General features: G+C 36.2%; 1 long non-coding RNA gene across 1 annotated transcript; it reads right to left on the minus strand.

The window, feature by feature from the left end:
- Positions 1-7,760: 7,760 nt before the first annotated feature.
- LOC145655769 (uncharacterized) lies at positions 7,761-8,890 on the minus strand. The gene is made up of 3 exons (XR_014121710.1): positions 8,827-8,890; positions 7,973-8,116; positions 7,761-7,846 (listed from the first exon to the last, which is right to left on the minus strand). It is a non-coding gene; the product is annotated as an uncharacterized LOC145655769 (long non-coding RNA).
- Between the last annotated feature and the right edge of the window lie 1,476 nt (positions 8,891-10,366).

The following is a 10,366-nucleotide window of genomic DNA, read 5'->3' on the forward strand; positions in this document are numbered from 1 at the left end:
GAGGGGGCGGGGCCACAACATGACACTAAGCCTGTACACACTGTTCCAACACTACCCTGTAGGGCACCATCTCCATGGAAGTATATTTTTAAAAGCATGTTTGATAACCATATTTATACTGGAACAATTTAATCAAATGAGTTGTGTTTTTTGTTCCTCTCTAAGACGGTTCGGATGCCAATATTGAGATTTGAGTCTGAGCAAGTTGAGAAACCCACTGTGAGGGTTTCTGGGTGCTCTGGAGGAGCATCCAGAAGTTGTACACCTGCACCAAGCCTGAGACCCCTCTGCCCCTGACACAATTGCCCAGGAATGCGGGCATGTACCTAGACTATGAGGATGGACAGCTGTCTTTCTATTACATACTAACATATCTACATATTTATCGGAAACCTCCGGGAGAAGAAGCTGTATCTCCTCTTTGCGCTGCTGGACAGACACACTTATGACACTGTACTCATCAAAAGCAGCACCAGAGATGCACTGAGTCATATCCCGCTACACACCGGTCAGACCAGCTTGTTTGCACATTTTGTCATAAAACTTAAGATGTCATTTGTTGCTGTTATATATAAAATTACCAAATTAAAAAATAAATAAATCAAAAAGTACTTGTGGCTAGAGAAGCACAGCCAATCACATAAACAAGATATAATGTCAGTAATGTTTGCGGCAGGCGTTTAAAATGTGCCCAGACTCATATTCAAAAATATCCATGTTTCAACAGTTTGAAGGTGGCCATGACACTAACAGTTTGGTGGAAATTCCACAAGATATCAAACTCCACACTCACACGAACTATTCATTCTCCCATTTGGAACAATCCAGGCTTTACCATGAACAAAAATATTAAACTTTACATCTTGGATAGAAAAAGGCATTACAAACCTTAAACATATTTATCCTAAGACTTGTTTCATGTCACGCCCACAACTAGCCCCAAAATATGCTATAGAAAGCCCCCAGTTCCTACAATACCATCAGCTAAGATCACCTATGTGTTCAAAAATCAATTCCGATACCTACATCCATATCAGAATTTATAAACAAGCATTCTTAATACAAAAAACCTATTATCTAAGATATACAAAATAATAGTGAAATCAAATCTCACAGTTACTCTCCCATCGAGACAATAGGAGGAACATTTATTACTAGCCCCCGACGCTGCAGTTTGGATTAAAATGTGTAATAATAATTACCACATGACAGCAACACTAACCTACAATGCATTCAGTACAAAATAATACAGAGTACATTATACTACACATTGGATGTTTAAAATTGGTTTCACAAGCTCAGCAATCTGTACATACTTTACTCAAATCACAGTTGACGATTACATTCACGCCACATGGCAGAGCACACCTATCAAGCAATTTTGGCAAGTCGTCATCAAGTTCGAGTTCAAGTTCAAGTGGTTTTATTGTCATTTCAGGTATATATACAAGTACACAACAAAAACGAAACAACGTTCCTCCAGGGCCATGGTGCAACATAAAAACAACAGTGCAACAGACAACATGCTACACAAGTGCAAACAGTCCAATATAGTGCATCACCAACATATCCCATGCTTTAAATAACCATATCCATCCAACACCATCTTTATGTCTCCTAGGAGACATATCATCAACCAATATGACAGGATACTATGTATAACATTATTATATTGATATAATAAAAATATTCTTGCAAAAAAACAACAAACAAAAAAACATATTCATGAACTGGAAAACAAAAAATAATATTAGTGTCACCCAATAGAAAAATCTATTGATAGAGTATATATATCAATAGAATAATTCTCAGAATTAATCAATAACAGAACCAATAATCTAGAGTGGACACCTTTGATAAAATCCATACAGAGCCAATCCATAAACGATAAATATCACACTCTAATACGTGTACATATACAATCCAACATACATGTACTCACACATAACCATATACATAGATACATACATACATACATACATACATACATACATACACACACACACACACACACACACACACACATTATTCCTGTAATGGTGCAGATGGCGAATACTTAAAAATATTATATATACATTTTGCGTTTGTCTGTTCATCTGTCTGTCTTATTTTGAATAATAAAGCTCTAAAGGTCCACTGATGGGGGGTAATAAATTCATATATTTATTTCTGCAGATTTCTAAAAGAAGAGGCTGTGGTCAGGGTGGAGTGAATCTTTGATAACCAAGATTGTTGTTGTTTTGGCCTTCGAATAGACAATGGCATTACCCAGTGTCAGGTCTTTCTCAGTAAACTGCAGAGAATGATATAGAGGGCAAGAAATGGTCAAGCACAGTTTAATTGGGTGTGTGTCTGTGAAAAACACTACAGCTCTCTGATACATTTTTGTTTCAAGATTTAATCATCATGCAAATGATTGTGATTAATGTTTTGTCTGTTTAATTCAAATATTATACTATAAACCTAATATTTTAATAGGGTTGGCAACTTTCTAGATCCGATTACTACGTGTTGTTCATGTAACTGTGCAAATAAACTGCAAACACAATTACTTTTAGAAGTATCATCCAGTTTGTTTTCACAATTGCCAAAATGTAATGAATCACAGCCAGTGTTCTAAAACAGAGCTGGAATGTATTCCTGGTTGATGTGCCCTGTGTCTGGTTAAAAAAAAAAAAAAAAAAAAATTGGTGGATGAATTTTCAATGAAAGTGCTTCACTCAGCAGCCATTAATGATTCTTATATCCAGTATGAATAAATTGAAATTCCTATCCTTGTATCAGGTGCAGCAATTGTGTGTAACAATTGTGAAGCAAAAAAGCAAAAGCAAAATTGTAATATAACAATATAGGTAATATAGAACTTGATCTAATGATATTAATTAGGCTATGCAAATAACACAACTACTGCGGTAGCACATCATTTATGCCTGTTGAATAGGCAGTTTTCTGCTTTGCAGATACTTGAAATCTTTTACTAATCTTTCCCCAAATCCAGTAGGAGCTGCCTTTTACATTAACATGCCAGGATACACACTCACTGGATGTTTAATCTTTCTAGTGGTTAAGCTATATTCTTATAGTCAAGAAAGATATTTTTTAATTATTAATCAGTTAAAAGGATTTCTTACTGTAGGCCTATTATAAACAACATGGAGGAAATAAAAATAAAAATACTTGAGTTAGACAGTGGACACAGGTTGCTAATAAATCAAGTAAATGAAACTGGATGGACTGCTTAATTATGTAACAACACAACATTTATGGCGACGAAGATGTTTCACACATATACATTCTTACGTGATGCTGACCTCGATATCCATATTTCACATTGATACTGTAACACTATAGATGAAACTAAACCTCACATTCTCGTCACGTTGATAAGCTTTTTGAAAGTTTGATCATGATCAAAGATCATGATCTTTGTTTTCTAAGTGTGTTTCCAAATTGCCTTTGACTGCTGTATGCCTAATTGCGGCATTTAGCACCTCATTTCGTCTCTAATTTTTGACATGTACTCTTGACATAAGTCTTGCATAAGTGGAAAGTCGATCAGCCCCCATTTAAAAATGGTAAGCTTTTACTGTCACGTTAATAACATCACGCACACGCACACATAATGCTTCGACTGTCCTACACTTTAAATATCTTTTGCACATTATGGAGGGTGAGCATAGTTACCAGTTCCCTTCATGCAAAAGGGTTGTCTTAGGTTACTGTAAAGTCTAATGCACATTTGGAATTATTAAAAGTAGTTTATAATCAATACAAAATTTTACTGGGAGCCAAAGTAAAGTAGCTAAGATATGATTGATGTGATCAAATTTTCTAGCTCTATTAAGAACTATGGCTGCTGCATTTTGAATTCGCTAGGCACTTTAGGCACTTAATAGCACAGCTAGATAGTAAGGGATTACAGTAGTCCAATATTGAAGTAATAAATGCATGGACTACCTTTTCTGCATTATGTGTGGAGAGCATGTTCCTAATCTTTGAAATGTTTCTAAGGTGGAGAAAGGGGGTCCTAGAAACATTATTTATTTACGTGAGCTTCGAACGAGAGACTGGGATCCATAACTCCAAGATCTTTAACTGTTAGAGAAGATGTGATTGGGAGACCATTGAGGTTCATTGAGTAATTAGAGAGCGGAGACCTAGCTGACTCTGGGCTTAATAGAAATACCTCTGAATGTCTCTGAATGTTAGAAATTAATTAAAAATACTAATGTCAATGTATTTACAACGCATGTATTTAGGACGTAATTTTTTCAATCACAACAAAATATGTTGTTGTATTTTTTGCATTATGCTTACTACAGAATTAACAGTCAACTGTTCAGTGACTTTGCATGTAGAGTTGTAACACTGCTTATTACTAGAACTGTGGCTAGAATCAAAATCAACGCTAGTGTCATTCCTAAACCCCAATCAGCTAGTCGTAAAGTTAACATTCAAATAGAAAATAAAGATGCAGACTTCAGAATTAGTTAAAGAGAATAGCTGAGAGAATAGAATAAATTATCCGTTACTACCCCTGTCTTTTATCATCCCTCCATCCCTCCATCCCATGCCATCTTCCTCTATTATTTGCTTTTCTATTTTGTTCTGGTATCTCCTTATCTCTTTTAAAAAAAAAACATTGGCCAAAAGACTAACAAAAACACTGACATACTTAAGACCTTTAATATTTTTTTTAAATATAACATTAAAAGGAGAATGTTACTTATTTCACCCTGACTGTCCACTTATATATCTGGTTTGAGTATGATTTTCCTTGTTCAAGTGAAAACAGTAACAAATGTAGCATGTCACAAATATATACATGACTATGTATGAAAAATGAAAGACATCAACATGAAACACTGGAGCTGATTTCAGTTAAGCACCTAGTTATGGAAACTATAAAGACTAACATTGTCATAAAAATGTTGTGAAAGTTAATGCTTAGAAGATTACAAGTGGCTAAGACATACCTTGTTATAGGCTGTGCTTACTGATGTACACCAGGTGGACATAGTGTCAAAGCAGAGGGTCTGATGGAGCAGGTGGAACATCAACATTTAAAACAAAAATGAACTGCTTGTATTTAGTGAACTAAATAAGGCATAAGCGTCCTATGCATCGCATACAGATCCCTATAAGCTTTGATAAAATCCATCCTCATGTAAAAGATGTATTGTCCCAATCATAGTAAGTGAAAACTATGACATAAAAAACTTTCTTTACCTAATATAAGCAGGCAATTATCTTTTAATTTGACCTACCCCAGTAAATCACGGTATCTAAGTTGATGAATAACAGGAATAATCACAAACTTCTAATGAAGCAAAGTAATATATAATTACAATTATAAAGGACTAATTTGGCTTGTCTCCCCCAAAGCCATTAGAATGTTCTTTATATAACAAGTGAAAATTACCTACACCAATGTGATATACAAACCAATCCTGCTTTTATTACACAGAAGAGCTGAGCAATTATGGGGAGGCACCCTAAAAAGTTGAGGGTGGAATTACCTGTCAATAAACAAAGTACAGAATAGAAAAGCAAAACTATTCTGTTGCATCGTCTTTGAAATGACTCTGCAAGGAAAATGTTGATATGAATAAATGCTTGCATTCCTTTCTGATACAAGTCAAAAAATATCTTTAAAGTGGCTCAAACATAAGAACTATGTGCATTCCTTCAAAAACATATACAAACCAATGAAAAAATCTCCCCTAATATGTGTATATACACAAGTGTCTGTGGGAGCCCCAAAGCTATATTATGCATTCAAATAACAAAATATATATCACAGTCCCTACAAAAAATGAAAGTAAAAAAGCTAACAAACAACAAAAAGGGGAAAATCATAAATGAAAATATCCCAAAAATAATTTACTAATGTCATGTTTGTAAGCAGCCCTGCTTTCCTGCTTCCTAAAATGGTGACATATTTTAGGTACTCAGGCCACTGGAAACAAAAATATACACAGCAGTTCCTCCACACATTTAGAGGAACCTGATTTTTTGTTAGATAAATATGTGTCGGTTATGACCGTTAAAAAGACCTGAACAAAAAAAAATGTTTGGATTTTTATTCGCTGTCACCTTTCATCACGGGCAACATAAAAATTCACACTACTGCAATATCGCTAACATGTTACTGGCATGCGAATAAGACACCTGAGCACAGAGAGAAACCCAGTGTTATGATTACAGTTGACATTGGAACTAGCTAGATAGCTCATATTAAGACACTTCTTTGGAGAACACGTGCTAGTGTTTTCCCCACAATCTATATGCATAATTTATTTGCCAACTGTGACCAGAGAGAGAACATACCTTACTCACAGCCTAGGACATGCATGGATTTTGATGAGGACTGCATATGCCTGGGATCAATTCAAACACGTCATGACGATGATATAAAACCTGATGAAACAAGCTTGACAAGCAGCAGTTCCGTATTTCCGTGAAAGTATCAAGCACAGATGAAGACGTTTCTATGGTTATCTCGGTTTTATAAATATTAGCCTATAGAGTTGGGCTTAGTACGTGAATAAAAGATGGAATTAAACATGCATAAATTACGGTGTCCTGGAAAACCCATCGTGCTGCAAATACACAAAGCATATTCATCAAAGTGGTAACACACTTTAGAAATGCGGTGCAAATTCAGAAAACGCATACAACTTCAGGAACAAATCCCGTCACAACACAACGGTAGTGCTGTTTCCGGAGGACACGGAAAGGGGCGGACTTCTATGAGATTAGCGTGAAGTCTATTGGAAGTAGTGACAACTAAGTAAAAAGGGTTGTTTTTTTTCCAGTTACCACGGTGTTATCAAGGGTAGGTATGTGATACAGAATGGAAGACTGACCTATTCATGCTCTGCATTCTTGCATATTTATTTATACATAAGGCAGCCTTAAAAACATGGGATGGAAATCCCATTTAACAAAATATGCACTGTTTTACAGTCAGAGTGAAATAAGTAACATTCTCCTTTTAATATATATATTTTAAATGTTAAAATTCTTAACTATGTCAGTTAAGCTGCCAAAAATGCCCCTTTTGAAATTTGTATTTCTAATGTCACAAGAACACTTTATTTACGTATCTCTGCCTATTCAGCCTATAGAGGTTTAGCACACCCACTTAAATTGCCTTTCTCAGGCATTTCAGCTCTGAGTACCTTTTGAATGAAGCACAATACAGGGCAGCCAATCATAAAGGAGCTCATTTATCCTACATCCGTCTCAAAGGTGCAGTAGCAACAGGTGTCTGTTGAATTCCGAGCGATATATATATATAGAAGTTGGAAATTGGTTGTGTAAAAATGAATTGTGATTGTTAAGCCACACAGATGTAAGTGGACATCGAGGGAAAAAATAGTGTGGGTGCCAAGTATGGTGATTGTATCTTAAAGGCTGTAGGAAATGTTACATTCAGAATGTTTCTGAGACAAAAAAAATAACATATAATTACTATCCATGGTATAATTGACTGTGTTGCAGACAACATAGGCAAGGATTAGACTGAAAAATGTCAGAGTATTTTTAATGCTGTTTATTGCTGTCGTCAGAGGTTATGCAGCCATATCCTCCCTAGCAAGTACGGCGTCTAATACCTGCAGACACAAATACCGTGTTGAGCAATATTTAATTACATCTACTTGAAATGCATATTTAATTGCATTGTTAGTATTTATGGAAAACAAGTGTTAGGATTGCTCTGCTGCATTGCAGACTTTCTCACTCTAACAACTGTGGATTCCATTTCCTCAATCAGTTGGCCCATATCATGTTCACAGGTATCATACTGCATCTTTATGAAATAATTCAATTTCACCTCCAACTATGAAGAGAAACAGTGTTAAGCAATATTTAATTACATCTACTTGAAATGCATAGTTCATAGCATTGTGAGAATTTATGGAAAACAAGTGTTAGGATTGCTCTGTTCCACTGCAGACTTTCTCACTCTAGCAAACATGGCTTCCAGGTCCTCAGTACACTCATCCCAGTCATTGTCATCGTAAATCTGATTCAAAGGAGTCTTTTTAGGAAGCATCATCTTGAAATTCATATCTGGAGGTTCTATCTTTTTGAAAGACTTCAGTTCCACCTGTAGATATAAGTAGAAATATTGTTGAACAGTATTTAAATACATTTAATTGAAATATGACTTTAATTACATTTTGATGCATTTGGAATTTATAGTTTGTATTGGACTGGAAAGGAAACAAATACAATTTTTATCGCATAGCCGTTATCACATAGCCTGCAGGCCTAATGATGTAAAAATGTGCCCCCAAACATCAAATGTTCAACAGAAATAACAGGACCTGACACACTAAGGTACCGTAGACCCATTCAAATTGTGCTATTGGAATAATAAATTCCAATGCATTCAGTCATTTTAACTAGTGTTGATTTTGATTCTAGCCACAATTATACTAATAATCAGTGTTACAACTCAGCATGCAAAGTCACCGAACAGTCGACTGTTAATTCTATAGTAAGGAGAATGTAAAACAAACAAACAAAAAACCCACCAACAGTATTTTTTTTTCCTGTAATTGACAAAGATTGCATATGCTAAATGTATGTGTCCTAAATATATTCTAAATAAATTGACATTAGTGTTTTTAATTAATTTCTCCAACATTTGTTGAAATGCATTTGTAATTTATATTCAAAGACATTTCAGTGTACTTAAGTACAAGTATTAAATTAGCATCACTGTTCACCATAGCTGTTTTTCCATTTTTTGTGGCTTTTGTCCCTTGCCTCAGTATGGCTTTAAATCATTTGTCTTGGTTCTACTTTACTTACCATGGCTGATTCAGTTCTCTCAGTAGGCAAGTCATTTTTCAATAAATACTTTGGTCTAGTATCTGTTTAAAAAGTAACAGAAAATGTCTTATTAGCGTTGTATAGATACTTAGAACACTTCTACGTAGATTTCTCTCTCTCAGACAAACACACACACACACACAGTTCATCCAAGAAGTCATCCTCTATTCTGGCAGGGATCTGGGCTCGTGTTTTTTCGTTTTTCTTTTTCCCATATTTACCAAATATCCCGTGCTTTTCCTTTTCATATTTCTCAGAAGGAACATGTTCCTTGCGTCTTGGATTGCAATTGTAACTACCGCACTGACCCATAATAAATTTAGTGTACCCGTTATCTGTGATCTGTAGTCTAAAAATGGGTCACAGAAATTGTTCATTTGAAAAATCTGTTCTTTGACTACATCATAATCGCTTAATTGATGCGGCTGCATTATGACATCACACGCCACCCACTGAAATAAAAGCTGAGGATGTCATTGCAGAGGTAGGAGGAGCCAGAGTAGAATATTACAGAATATTACATTGCTTGAATAGTGGCTCTGTCTGCCCTGGGGGTATTATTGAAACCCAAAGGCTGAAAGGATGGGGAGAGAGAGAGCGAGAGAGCGAGCGAGCGACCATGTGTGAACATATTCTTGTCACGGTATGCCCCCCCCCCAAACGTCTCCCCGTGTGTATTTGCTTGTGTGTGTGTGTGTGTGTGTGTTCATCCGTGTGGCCATGCTCCCTTGTGTTTCACGGCTGCCCTTCATTGTGTTGTTATTGTTTGCGTATATAAGTCCTTTGTGTAAACGTTAACGTTGTCAGTGTTTGATCCCACGATAGCCTTAGTGCTACGTTGTCTTCCATGTCTCTAAATAAACATCGTTGTATGCATCATTGCTCCTCTTTTGTATCCTGCCAAGCCTCCCTGCGTTACAATTATGGTAAAATTGGATAAAATACTAGATCATAGTTTGCAGTCTGAAGTACTTTTGACCTGCTGAGAGTTAGCCTGATTTGACTTAGCCTGTTCCAAACCTTTGTTTAGTATGTTGCATAAAAGCTCATGGAAATATTTCAGATGTAACATACATGTAACTGACCTAGTAGAGCAAAATTACAGAATTGTAAGGAGGAAGTGACGTTCTTGGGGCATATCATTAAAGGGGGAAATACACACAAGCTGTCTCAAAACCGACCACAAGCCATAATTTCGCTACCTAAACCATAGTGGCATACTCCCCTCTTACTGTTTTAGTCCCACACGCATTACACCGAATACTGCAGGACCAAAGAGTGTCACACTTATCAGCCCAGTGGTAGCTGAGATACCACACCACCCTCTTAGATATGCCTAATATAACTGTCAAAAGGTGTATAACATTGAACCCAGCTACACTCCTTCCTACGGAGGAGGATGGAGATCCACAAGACTGCACAGCAGTCTTAGCTGAAGTATATATACCGCGAGTTGATCTCTTTGAAGAAGCCATAAGTAACCCAGACCTATGCCTCTATGTGGATGGGTCAGCATGCA

This window comes from Electrophorus electricus, unplaced genomic scaffold (genome assembly GCF_041902795.1).
Source record: "Electrophorus electricus isolate QZ-2024a unplaced genomic scaffold, ASM4190279v1 Scaffold340, whole genome shotgun sequence".
Classification (NCBI taxonomy): domain Eukaryota; kingdom Metazoa; phylum Chordata; class Actinopteri; order Gymnotiformes; family Gymnotidae; genus Electrophorus; species Electrophorus electricus.